The sequence below is a fragment of the Nelumbo lutea genome, chromosome 8 (genome assembly GCF_056320005.1).
Source record: "Nelumbo lutea isolate HS-2025 chromosome 8, American lotus-T2T, whole genome shotgun sequence".
NCBI classification, from domain to species: domain Eukaryota; kingdom Viridiplantae; phylum Streptophyta; class Magnoliopsida; order Proteales; family Nelumbonaceae; genus Nelumbo; species Nelumbo lutea.
In genome coordinates, this window is record NC_142691.1 from 25525505 (window position 1) to 25540420 (window position 14916).

The 14916-nt window shown below is 38.8% G+C and overlaps 1 pseudogene; it reads right to left on the reverse strand.

Moving 5' to 3' along the window:
* Positions 1–3719: 3719 nt before the first annotated feature.
* Positions 3720–5924, reverse strand: LOC148843476 (L-type lectin-domain containing receptor kinase IX.1 pseudogene; annotated as a pseudogene).
* Between the last annotated feature and the right edge of the window lie 8992 nt (positions 5925–14916).

The window sequence follows — 14916 nt, forward strand, 5'->3', positions numbered from 1 at the left end:
CAGTTCGGGATACGCCTCGTTGCACTGGCTTGCCTTGTAACGGTTCGGTATACACTTTACCGAACTGGCCTGCCTTGTAATAGCTCGGGATACACCTCGCCGAACTAGCCTGCCTTGTAACAGCTCGGGATACCCCTCGCCGAACTGACATGCCCTATACATACCTCCAAACTCAGGACTTTGCCTCGCTCACCACTCCACATCACCTTCAGAGCACCAAAACCAAACAAACTGTACTATGCCTGACATTGAGGAAGTCCGTACCCGAGGGTGCCGCACCAGACTGACTTGGGATCTGACGCTTGACGACCGCACTCTAAACGGCCACCTGCCACCGCCACATGACACCGCCATCTCCAGTTAGAGAGACAGTTAGGCAGTGACGGTTCTGTCCCAGCAAAAAGGATGATGGCCGAATTGACAGGCGCAAGGAAAATCATACCCGACCTGACAAGGGCCTCGAAGCGAGTGCGCGAAGTGATTATAAGAGCCCCTGCCCCCAACAAGCAAGATATGTGAACTTTGCGCTATCTGGTCTACACTTTGACTTTGAAAGATTACTGACTTGAGCTTTGGAGTTATCACACCGGGTTCCCCCCGGATTTCTCTCATCTTTCTCGTTTCAGGCTCCCCGATGCTCCAGCTCAGAGGCGAGTTCGTTGACAGCTAAGACCGGCTGGATTGCGCTCCATCAGATATCATAAGCAACTTGAGAGCAAACCAAATCCCAAGGAAGGGACTTTTTCAAAAAATAGTGCATGTTCCTTTTAATTTACCCCAAATATGTTAAACAAAAGCAGTTAGCACAAGTCTTAGTAAACATTCCAAAAGCTGACCCTACCCTTTTATTGAATGAGCCATTCAACCTCTTGACTCCATGGGTCAAGATGGATTATTTATATTATATATTTATAAATATAAATATATAATACATATATATGTTATTTATTTATTTATAAATATATTTTTTGTATTAAATTTTTATAATTTTGTTATATTATTTATTTTTTATAAAACACATGTATATATATGATGAAAATAATTAATAAATACTTGTATTTTTTATTTTTATTTTATTTAAATTAGTATATTTTACTATTCTCTTAATAATTTAATTTTTAAAGAAAACAAGTCAGATTGGATCGGATCAAATCCAAATATCCAACTTACTGATAGGATTCAAATTCAAATCGAGTCCTATCAAATCCAATTGGATCAGATCTAACATGAACAATGTCAGAAGATTGGATTCAACTTTACCTTGTATAAGAGCAATACTAGAACAATGAGAATGGAATGACTCTGTTCAAAATGATCGGTCTCTTGAATCGTTTAAATAGAGAAGCTACAAGAGAATAATTATGTATAAAAGATAACAATTACAAAGTTAGAGTTTATTTAGGAAATTACATGATAATGAGATAAGGTGATAAGTTATCTAGGATAACTATCCTAGGTAACCATGGTTAGTTATCTAGGATAGCTATCAGAGATAACCATCACAGTTAGAAGTCTATCATAACTATTGAGATACTCTAACATCCCCCCGCAAGCTTAGCGGTCTCTCGAAGACGGTAAGTTTGGATGTAAGGTCATCAAACCTTGTTGATGGTAGTGGTTTGATAAGAATGCCTGCAATCTGATCATGGCTGGGAATGTGATTGATTAGTAGAAGGCCGATCGTAGCTTTTTCCGTTATAAAGTAAACATCCAATTCTATGTACTTGGTGCAAGAATGGTGGATAGGATTGGAGGAGAGAAACTTGGCACTCAAATTGTCGCACCAGATGACAAGTGGGCGAGGGAGCTTGAAACCAAGCTCCATGAGTAACATCTAGAGTCAAAGAATTTCAGCGGCAATAAAGGCAAGACTATATCATATTCTGATTTTGTTTTGGAGCGAAAAACCATAGACTATTTATGAGAACTCCATCAAATCAGATTACGACCTAGGTAAACACAGAAATCCCCTTGGGAGCGACAATCAATAGGGCAACTAACCCAGTCAGCATCAAAAAAGACTTCAAGAGCCAATTCTGAATAAGTACGAAAAATAATGACATTATCAATTTTGGACTTGGATTTGGAGGGGGACCTTCCCTACCTTAAAAATGACAATTAGGGTTTATGATGTTACATCGTTGGCTCTTAGATGAAAGTCTGCATCGCTCAACTTTCCTAACTCTTCTTGGCTTCTGCCTTGTGCCAAATCACCATTGGTCGTTGATGTATAGGCAGCGGCTCTTGAGGTTACTGATGAGTCTTTTAGGCTTGCGACAGATTCTTCCACCTCCTTTGTCTTCTCATCAGGTGCCGATGGTTGAGAGCGAATAGAAGGTTGTAGAAGCTTCCACCATGACCTTGGATGAGGAGTTGTTCAACACCAGATTTTATTGACAACATGATGGAAGGGCTGCCTCTTTCTCTCTCTCCCTCTCAGATTTTCTGTCTTTCTTTTCAAGATTTTGAAACCCTTTTCAATTTATTGTCTTTGTGATTAGTAATTGGATAGAAAGGTTACCAAACTTGGCCAAAAAAACAGTGTTACAGAAACTAGATTGGAGCGAACCACAGATGTCTCATTCAAAATTTGGTTTGTATCGTCTAGATACTGACCACTTTTAGGCTTGTTTAACTCTCAACCGCTGCTGAGAGTTGCAGCGAAGGTGGCATGTGGAAAGCAGGTAGAAGATAGGAGGGAGATTCGGCCAAGAATGAGAGAGAGAGAGGTAGAGAGGAAATTTCAAGTAGGTCCCACCTATTGTTTTTCCATTCAAAGAGGAAATTCAAATGGAGCCCACCAACTATTTTTCTTCTAAATAGAGGAAAGTTCAAGTGGAACCCACTTATATTATTTTCAATATTTATTAATTCTACATTAAATAGTTCATTTTATTCAATGGAATTCATTTGTAATTTTTCAATTTTTTGATTTAACAATACACTATTTTGTAAATTGTGTCACTAACACCATGTATTTTTAGGCTAACGGTGTCTCTTTCAACTTAGTCCGAGGTCTAAATTAGCCCCTCAGATTATAAGTGGCTTTTTTGCGAAGTACAAGAGTTGTTAGAGCCGAAAATCCTTTATTAAATGTAAATAAAATTTTTACGAAGAAACTCTAAGCTAGATTTTTCATTTAGTTTCTTTCAACAATCGTTAACTACAATCCTAATCAACATTGCAAATCGAATAATTGGGAAACTGTATAAAGAAAATTAAAACTTCATTTATTTTTATAAACGGTGTCAATAAATCAATTTGGACAGATTGGATGGACCAACAAGGCATATTGGATTGGACCAATCCAGTCTAAAATATTTATTAAATTGGACTGGACCTGGTCCGTTCGTAACAAATTTATATTGGATTGGTTTGAATTAAGCGAATACGTGGTCCATTGATCTAAGATAAGAATACATGTGTCAATGGACTGCGTTTGGGTTGAAACCAATTTAAATAAAAAATGAATTTGAACAGACTAGATGGTCCAGGCATCGAATTGGACAGGTCCAGATTAATCCAAAGCATTTATTGGTTTGAATTGGACCCGATTCATTTATATTGGACCCACATTGGACTGGATCTGATTGGACCAAATCCAGTCCAACTGACACCCCTACCTATAATAGATGAGCCACACTTAAATAAACAAAGGAAAACATAAAAAACAATACAGAAAATTAATGTCAATACAACATAATTTATTAAAATATGACTTAGCGTGGGTACATGAGAGATATAGTATAAGAATTAGTAGAAGGGAACACAACATCAGATGAATTCGAATGATCACATGCATTAAATTGGGGGACACAATAAGTGGGTATCGGCATCTTAGGCGGGAGAGTGGGTAATGGAGCTTCAAAATTAAGAACCTGCATCGCTTGCTTTATGGAGGGTCGGAGGTTGGAATCTGGATGAGCACATCATAGCCCAACAACCATCAAACACTCCATTTGTTTTTCATCAAAACCCATATTTTTTAAGTCTAGATTCTGCTGCTTCAAATAGCATTCCTCTTCCGTAGAGCTCCCATACCCATTCCACCAATCTTACCTTACTCGATTCTAGCCTTGGTTCAACAGGCCGCCTTCCACAAGCAATCTCCAGAGCAACAATTCCATAGCTGTAGACATCTGATTCTTTGCTAGACTTGCCAGTTATAACACATTCTGGAGCCATGTAACCCATGGTGCCAGCCAACACAGTTGTCTGTGCTCGTTGGCCATGGTCCACAAGTCTGGCCAACCCGAAATCCCCAAGTTTTGCATTAAAGTTAGAGTCTAACATAACATTGCTTGATTTAATGTCTCTATGAAAAACACATTGTTCCCACTCTTCCTGCAAATAGAGAAGTGCAGAGGCCAAGTCAAGAGCAATATCATACCTTACCTTCCATGTTAGTGATTCCTTCTGTCCAAAAAGATGGGAATCAAGACTCCCATTGGGCAGGAACTCGTACACAAGGAGAAACTCCTTTCGTTGATGGCACCACCCTACAAGTTGGACCAAGTTTTTATGTCGTAATCGGCTAATGATCTTCACCTCAGATGTATACTCCTTTATCCCTTGTTTAGACCTTTTGGAGACCCTCTTGACGGCCACCTCCAAGTTGACATCACTCAGTAAACCTCTATAAACACCTCCAAACCCTCCTTCTCCAAGCTTTTGTTCTTCATGGAAGTCATTTGTCGCCCGAGCCAATTCACCATACAAGAACCTTTTAGGACCAGCTCCCTTTTCAAATTCATCATTCATAGAATCATCATCATCATCTTCCACTTCTTCTGTGTCCCTCTTTCTCTTCATACGCATGGTAAGCCATATAAATATAATGCTCAGAACCATCAAAGTACCTGCACCAACAAACAGTCCAACAAACAATCTTGTATTGTTTGTCTTCTTTTTCTCTACTTCCATACTCGAATTCGTCTTCTTTGTCTCTACTTCCATACTCGAATAGAATTCCCAGGAATGAATTTGATGGGTCTCTAAGCCCCCCAGACCAGTGGCAGCAGAAAACCCAATAGTCACCCATTCGGGTAAGAACTTCCTCATATCAACTTTATAAGAAAGGTCAGGGTCCCCATTGCTAATGGCTACTGGCTTTTCAGCATATGCCAAGACAACACTCAGATTTTGTGTGCTAGAATTATAGGTAATCCGAACATCAACTGTGCTTCCTATATTCGTAATAGTACCATACCATCGAGTAGTTTCCACAGACTTAATTGAATTGAGATCAATACCCACATGATTGTATAGTGGATCTACACGGTCGTCACAATAAGTATCGAACTCTACTGCAATGAGTTGATTGTCTGTGTTGTTGAGGCACACTTTATCGAGATAATCGTCATAAGTGAGAAGACCAAGACAGCTACCTGCTGAATTTGCAGGGTGCTCAGAACCGTTTGATGTGGCGAGGAAGAAAGCCAACCCATCAGCAGGAAGGGAGTTATTTATCGTCGCAATGGTTAACGAGAAACGGGTGGTGAAGTCCGTGAGATTTCGTGTTTCCTTGTCCCAGAGACGCACCGAATCTTTATATGTAGCTCGACCTCGGGAGTTCTGTTGGTTATTGGTGAGCTCAACGCCATTTTTGGAGAAGTTTGCATCTCCTGTCAACACTATGTCTCGTGGTTTTTGGTCAAAACTGGAAATGTTGAAGGATAATGAATTGGAACAAGGGATTAGCAATAAGAAAACCAAGGATAATTGAAATAGAACCAAAGGAAGTTTTGAGGGCTGAAGATACGAAGTTCCTGTGAAGAAGAGAACCATTACCCAAAGCTTGCTTGTTCAGATGCGTTGGAGTTTGGAGAGAGTCCACCGACAATTGATCTCTTTGCCGTCGGTATATACTGTTGGAGACCGGATCTCGTTTTATGCCTGAAAAGATACAGTATGGAAAGAGTTTTGACCAATCTAAATCCACCCACGATTTTTTTTTTTTTATCGTTTTCTTTGGGGCTTGGGCTTCATATTATATAAAATTGGGATTTTCTGTCTATAAAATACGATTTCAATCCTCGATGTGCGGTGTGGAATAATTTTAATAAAGGATTGAAACGTGATTTATTGGTAGGTTATCCCGTCTATACGAAATAAGAAACTGTCTTGTGGCAATTCAAATTCTTGGACTTTCAAACTCCATTCTATATTTTTTATTAATTATTCTTTATTGATCCTAATGAAAAGTAGCAAAAACCGAGCAAAATTACTATCAATTGGATGCTCGATTTGGTTGGCTTAAACCGAACAGGAATATCTCGTTTGGATTGGGTCGTTGATTCTTTTCTAGCTTTTGCCGTATTCTTGGGGCTACAGTACAATCGTTTTAATAGGTAAAAGTTTTCTTGTGATCGTTTGAATATGCTATTAAAAAATCTTAATAAAAAAACTAATAAAAAATATAATAATGGACAGGAGTATGAACACATGTCTAAGAATAGGGGCTGTACCCTCATTGGTTAATCGACAATTGACTAATTCTACTCGCGTGTATTCACATTCTGTCAAAATTCATACACATGTGACATCATATGACTTATAATTTTTTTTTTTTAAACTAATATTATGTGACATCATGTGACATCATATGACATCTCTCCAAAATTCATACACATGTGACATCAACCTCTCTCTCTCTTTCTCTCTTTTCTTATTAACTTATCTTCATTGTCATTATCTTTTCCTTTTCTTCTTTTATTTATTCTCTTCGCTTTTGTTCCTGAGAAAGGATTTGGAACAAGCTGTCGTTAACTATTTGTAGTAGTTCTCCTCTACTGAAGTCCACCCCTATCAGTTTTCTATATCTTCACATCGTCCACCTCTCGACATTGTAACCAAGAATGCCTGAAGACAATAGATTTGTAGGAACACCTCAACAACTGCCATTGTTCACTTTCTCCCATTTGCAGTAGTGATTTCTTTGAGTTCTAGGTAGGTGTGAAGCTTAAACTCCTTGGAATTTCCTCCCAAAACATAGGGGCACATCGAAACCTTCTGCTCCATTCTCCCTCTTAAACGTAGGTAAGGTCTGGTCCTCCCATTGGCATTTTGCTTTTACCAATCTCATTCCAACTTTGAGATAGGAAGAAGGGGCTTGGGTTAAACTCAATGCTGCCCCTTCTCCAAGTAGACAACTAGTTCCAAGAGAGGTGTGAAGGGGAGGAACACCAGTACCACCCCACTCATTGGAATTCGATCTAAAGAAGGGAAGAGCTTGATCAGACATGTGCCTAAACCTCTCTTTCTCATTTTGAGGAATTGTTGGTTCTTAGAGGAGTGTTAAGGGGGAACTCCGATACCACCAAACTCATTGGACTCCAACTCGAAGCATTTTAGACACCACAAACCATGTAAAATTCTTGATTATGAGCTATTTGATGGTTTGTCTAATCCAATGATGTAAGCATTGGATATCAATTGTAGATTCAGTTTTATCTAACTCTTTCACAAGAGAAACAAATCATGCCATTAGGGGTTCATCAGGTACAAGAGAGAGGTGCCACACCCCTTCCCTCTCCTAAGCTAAAACCCTAGAATTTGGGTTTGAACAAGCAAGGTACGTGGAGTCACTATAAAAAAAAATCAAGAGAAACCTTTTGTTTGGGGACTCACCACCCTGAGTTCACGGAGAGTGGTGACTCCAAGAGGCCTTTGGTCAAATTATGGGCCTAAGTAAAATTTTTATTTAATCATTTCAATGTGCTATTAAAAAATCCAAATACGAAGTAAGAAAAAAAAACTAAGGAAAAATATAATAATGGATAAGAGTATGAACATATGCCTAGGAATAGAGGTTGTACCCTTACTGTTTCGCTAATTTACAAACTATACCCTTACTGTTTACATATTGTCTTAGAGTACCCCCTAAGCTTTTTGACTATTGACTAGTTCTATCCCTACCATTGATGTCCGTTAATGCTCCCTCAAAATCTATACACATGTGACACCACATTACCTATACTTTTTTTAAAACCCAATATTACCCTCCATCCTTCTACCTAATTTTCGGTGCTGTGGTGATATTCTAACTAAACCCAAAATTCTAATTTCTTCTCCAATAGCATTTTGGCTGAGATAGGAAGATTACAATAGCTTTTAAAGAAGGATTTTGGCTACAATCTTAGGGCTTTTGTTTTCACTCCTCTACAAGCTTCTTTGGAGTCCAATGACACCCATCCTAAGCAAGAGCTTGGCTTCAACTTCTGTAGCCTCTCTTCCTTCGTCATCATCATTTTCCATGAAGAACCATAATAAAGTTTTGAATTGAGAACTTCTTTTATACCCCAGAATGTATTGAGACATGGGTTTCCTACTTGTGGATTGACATGGAAGCTCGATAGGAAAATGTCTGCTACGAGTGTTGTGACATGGGTGTGAGGACCAATTCAATGAATAGGGATGGAAATTTCTACCTACGTGATCAGCATCCACCCTTATGCACCTTAATAGGGATGGTCTTTTTTCCTTAAAAAATGGATTTTGGGGTAGGACGGTGATGCTGCTTGATCCGGGCACTCCTACCTGGCAGAAACCTAGCTCCTATCTATGACGGACGATAACTGAGACAAAAAGGAAGGTGAAGAATTCGCGGGGGGCTTGCCCAGCAGGAACACTCCGATGCTTAAGTTAGAACTTTGAGAGGATTAAAGAGAATACAAAGAGAGAGAACTAAGAGTGCATATGGCGCAAACACAATACCCTGGCTCCTTGGAGGTCGGGGTCTTTTTATATCGGAGATCTTATCAAATCAGGTGTAACCGCCTCTGCCACAACCGTTACTGCCAGAACCGAGGTGGCCGATGCGGGCAGTCGTTGCAGGGTACGGACTTGTCAGGCGTGCCACATCTGGCAGAAGTGGCAGGCACGACACCGCCTGACAAGAGACGTGGGCGCAGCCTCCAGATTCGGTAGGTACGGCTGTCGGGCGGATCTTTCCTGCAGGTTGCCGAGCTACTTTGCACCAAACTACCTTGGGTCGAACTATCTTACACTAAGGTGCCGGGGTACGCTGAGGTGCTTACACTTGAGGCGGGCCTTAGGCAAGTATGGACAGGAGTGTTAACATTGCTGACCCGAAGTGTTTCTACCTCGGGATACTTAGCCGAAGGTCGGGGTGTTCCCTTCTGAAGAAGGAAGACCTCGAGGTTCATTAGGAGAAGCTCGGGTCTCAAGAGGAGATCGGGACTCCTCGCATGGAGGGAGCTCGAGGCGCTCCACCCTTGGAGAGAATTCGGGGTAAGCTGGGTCTTGCTTCCCGACGAGTTGCCACATCCACCGAGTTGTCCGGCCGGGCTCCGACGAGTTTGTTACGCCGAGTTATGGCCAGGCTGTCACGCTGAGTTGTCACCTATGCCAGGTCATGTCCACGTGTCCCCATGCTACGAGGTCGGGCCAAATCACCCTCCACCAGACGGGTTTTGGGATTTCACAACCCATATGGGTATGAGTAGAGTATGATATTAGGCTATACATGACTCTACCTGACCTGCATATTGTTTGAAGGCATATGAACCAATGTAATAGGTGTTGGATATATAATATTTTGAAATTCATGTGAAGGATAATTAGTAGTTTATGTGTTTTGTACATGTTACTCAAATACTTGGAAATTTTGATATTTGTTCATGCTATTTTACTTGTTTATTACTTTTAATATAATTAAAAATAATAGGAAATTAAATACAGGTTCTAAACCCAACCTACCAATCTCACCCATTCCACCCGAGAGTAAGGTTGGAAAGGGTTTTACATTTTCATGTGCAAAGAGGGTTTGAGCTATGAAAATCCAATCTACCATGAATTTTGGAGAGGGTATGGATTAAGAGATCTAAAAAGGTAGGTAGAGTCTTGTGCCTACCCAATTACCATCCTTTATCTTTGAGGAGGAAATCTTGATTCCTTGGTGTGAGGTGTGCTCTATGATGAAATAGATCCAAATTCCCCTATCAAGGAGGTAAAAATTTTGGATGTTCAGTTATGCAAAAAAATTGTATGTTTGGTAGCTTCCTCCACATAAATACTCACACTTGGTTTCTTATTTATCATTTTATCGAAAAAAATATTGGTTATAAAAACTCTTTTACCCCATTCTCATTCTCATTTATGATGGATGATCTCTCGCTCTAATCATGCCTTGCCATTCTCTTGGCTATGCTTGTGGTAGGACCTCACTTGAAGGCACCTCGTTAGATCGACTTATGAAACCCGATTATCCTCCAACCTCCACTACAGGAAAATGGGGTTATAGCTACGGTACTTTAGTTACGGTCAAAAAAACGTAGCTAAAACATGGGATATAATCACGGATAATTTGATGTTTATGGTAAAATTTTGAGATTTAGCTATGGGCAATTTATCCGTAGTTAAAAGTTATTTTGTCCGTGGCTAAAAGATATTTATAACCACGGTTATAATGTATCCGTAGTTACGAAAGCAGAAGTTGAACTTTAGCTACGGATAATTTCTCTGTAGCTAAAAGTTGAGCTTTAGCTACGGACAAATTGTCCATGGCTAAAAGCTATTTATAGCCACGGTTATATTGTATCCATGGCTATAAGTTACAAAGCAGAAGTTGAGATTTAGCTACGGACACTAAGTCCGTGGTTAAAAGTTATTCTGTCCATGTAAAAGATATTTATAAGCACGGTCATAATGCATCCGTGGCTATAAGTTATAAAAGCAGACGTTGAGCTTTAGCTACGGACAATTTGTCTGTGGTTAAAAATTATTTTGTCCGTGGCTAAAGAACTATTTATCACTATAGCCACAAATAACTAAAATTCCATGGTTATAATTATGAAGTAAATATTTATTATTTATTAATTACTCTTTTAAAGTAAATTAAGAATTAAGAATTTATTAAAGTAAATGAATATAAAGAATTAATAATTGAGAAATTATTAACTCATTACTATTGCATAGAAATAATAATTAAAGTTTTCTTTTTAATAATAATTAAACTATAAAATAAATTATTAATAATTTCATAAGTACATTAATATAAAATTATTAATCATTAATATTAATTACTATTACTATTACTAACGTTATCCACCAACTAAAGCCCAAAGAACCACTGCTCGTTACTATTACTATTACTAACGTTATCCACCGACTAAAGGCCCAAAGAAACACTGCTCATATAACCAAACACCTCACCTTAATCTAAGACGACTCTAATGCCAAGTTAATGCGGGGCATATAACCTAAAAGCAATATATTTTTCATCCTTTCTCATGAGAAACTAGTCAGCACCAAACACATTTAATTAGAAATTTAATATATATCATTGACATACTATTTATTTTAATTACCTAGCTTCTTTCACTTATTTTTTCAGTGTATGTTGTATATTTAATTAGGTCATCAAAGTAATCCTTGTTTTAACCTTTCTTTCTTGTTTTCTTTGTAGGTTTTCATTCAACGAGTGACTCAAAGCATGGTTGGAGACAATGGATATTTCTTTTATATTTAGAATTTTTTATTTAAAGGTCATCTTGTCTTTAATATGTATTGAGAAAAATTTGACATTTGTAATATATTTTTGCTGGTAACAGAATGGATGTATCAAACTATACATGGCATGTAGTTTCTTATTACAATATATAATTTTCGTGTGATGTATGAATGAAATAAACATTGCTTTAAGGTGGCAGTATCAATTATTGCTATTTTACTATTTTAATTTGAATAATTAGTTATGGAATGTATGAATGGAACAGGTATTTTATCATTATTTAAAAAACAATTGGCTACATTTTTGGATTAAACCATGGCCATAGTCAGGTTTTAACCACGGTTTGTCCAAACTGTAGTTATAATATGATGTATATATCTTCAGTTTCGTACAAAACCATAATTAAAGGTTTGTACATTTAGCTACGGTTTTACAAAAAGCCATGGCTGTAGATTGCCTCTTTTAGCCACGGTTTTGACAAAATACTGTAGTTATAGGTTGCTACATTTAGTTACGATTTTATAATGAACCGTGGTTATAAATGAAAAACTGTAGTTACAAACCGTAAAAATATGCATCTTTTAGCTACGGTTCAGTCTGTGGCTAAAGGTTTGTATTGTTTAAATCCATCCTTTAGTTTTAGACAAAAATCATAGCTATAGATGAGCTATGGCTACGGATCAGTTGAACCGTAGTCATAGGCTATAGCCACGCGAACATAGGCTATGGTTTTCTGTCCGTAGCTGAATCCTGCCCTTTTCCTTCGCTACTAGGAACACATGCCTAATACAGTTTTAACATCTAACCTAGGCAGCTTGTAACCTAGAGACCTCGCCAATTTTAGTAAATCTCAGACTTACATGACAATCTCTTTCCCTTCCTCATTCACACGGAATAGTTAGCCCAAAATGTTTGTGAAAACGAAGCCCATCTAGCAAGAATAAGCTCCTCCACCCCGCTTCGTGGGGAAGATAAAGACACCCGCCATGCCTTGTAAACATTGGACATGTAGCCTTCTACTGTCCTAGTGAGCTGGCAACCTATCTCATCCCTTTTGCCACGTCTCAACTGAGTCTTGAGGTCTATATAAAGGTAAATCTCTAGCCTCCAAAGGTACACTCACATACACATACACATTGCTATCCAATTCCTATTTTGCTTTATTTATCACCTTGGAGAGTTCGGCATTCACTGACTTGGACTAGATTTGGTCTAATCCAATCCAGTCAGGAAAATGCCACTAAAAGCAAAAAACTGCTACTAAAACCTCATTAGCAGTAGTCATGGACATCTTTTGTGGTAGTCGCGACTGCCACTAAATCTATATATACATTTTTTATATAATTTGTATTTTCTTAATTTTATTTCTAATTTTCTTCAAATAACCTGTTTCTCTACACTCATCTAAATTCAAATGAAATGCAAAAATAAAAACATCAATTACAAATAAAATTTAAAAATCTATTCTCATTCAAAATATTTGATTTGAGTCACAAATACATTTTAGTTTCAAACTGATAGATTCTTGGTTTGTACAATAAATGTTCCCTTCACAATGCCATTTTGGGTGCTTTTCGAATCAAGACTCAACCCACCTGTTCTACTGCTGTGGCTGCTGTTCTATTCATCAACAAATAACTGCTATTTCGAGATGAGTACCACAAAGGTTCTGCACCATAGGGATCCTCACTCTGAGCAAACAACCTGTCCTGTGAAGCTGAAATACCACAAAGGTTCTTTGGATAGCTTTTTATCTTTCAACCTTCTATGCCAAAACCACCCAGATACCTACTTTTCCAACAATCCTATCTCCTCTACAAGTTGTAATTTCATTGACTTTGTGGGGTACTTGTGTTCTTGGTAAAATAAAGCTTTTGGTAAGAGACATTTCTTATAAGAGTTCAAGTGAACTTAGCATCAAGTCAGAACTATAAAATATGTTAAAAGGAGCAGCAATACAACAATACCATTATAAAATTTCTCCAAGGCCTCAACTTGGGATGGTGTCTTCAGCCTCCTTTTCTTGTCTTTTTAAGGAACAGCTTTGTCCTCTTCAGGATGAATATGACAAGATTCTGAAATGTTGACATATGAAAAAATAGCATTAATTTTATTAATGATGTCTTCGACAGGTGAAATGACATTGAGTATCAAGCAATATATGCTACCTCATCACTTGTTATAAGTGATTGTACTTCAAAGATATAAATAAGCAATGCATAGGAATAGGAATAGGAACATGAAGCTTTTCTTTAAATTAGGAAATAACATGCATAACAGAAATTGTGACAATAAAATAAAATAAATAGTAGCCAACAGAAAGATCTCACACTGAGTGATAATGTTTACCAGCCTTGATTATCCAACTTGAGAAATAATGCTCCACAAGCTTGGGATTATTGTGCTTTTCTTAGCAATGATATGGATCACCCTCAAATATTATTGTAAATAGTTACCAGCTAACCACATGCACAGAGAGATCCTTTGTCACAACATTAATGGTGAACGTTATTTTAAACCTCTTACCGAATGGTACAAGAAAATTGATTTTGATAGTTCAACAGCTTCTTCTAACGAAGTCCAAGAAGACCAATCAGCGCCATTGTTACCCTATGTACGAAGCCTCGGGAATCGAAGTGATGCCCCTGACAAGAAGTTTTGGAAGTGGCATGAGCATTAACTACACCAGCTCGTCTAGAAGCATCAGTCTGACCAAGCCCACAAACCTCATTGGTCCGTTCTGAAACACTGGTTCAATCGGGCCCACCATCCAAGCAAGACATGCTCGCGGCGGTCCCGGCTGGGCAGTCTGCATTGTAACCTAGCCGAGCAATCCATGAGATAGCTCAGCCAAGTAGTCTGCGCTACCCCCAACTGAGCACTCTCCTCTTCGACTTCGGAGTTGGGGGAGTCGTGCTCGGATTTTGAAAATTCAAGTTCCAAGTTCCTCAATCGAAGAACGAAGAGCCCTCCGCAGTGCAGTGTAGTCAAGCAACACGGAAGCTCGAACCCTAAAGATGAAATCTATTTGGCACCTGACTGAAGTAAACGACACACCAAGCCTCAGCCGAGCACTCCTCTCCTCGACTCTGGAACTAGAAGAGTGGTGTTCGGATTTCGAAGTTCTAATTGTCAAAGTTTCGTAGTCGACAATCGAAGCACTCTTCAGTCGCAACCCGCATTGTGCGGATTCCAAGCTCCGACAAGTGCCAAGCAATACTAAGTAGACTAGACGCTCAACCAGGACTTCAACTCAGAGTACCTCAACTGAAAACTAAAGCACCATGCCGCACGTACACCTCGGCCGAGCATTTCATTCATTGACTTCGAAACTGGGGGAGTGGTGTTCCGGTCATGGTTGAGCTTGCCTTGAATGACATGTGGCCACCTAGTCATCTTGGCTACGTCGGCCATGCTTGGCCAGTTCCATGGCATGCACCAAT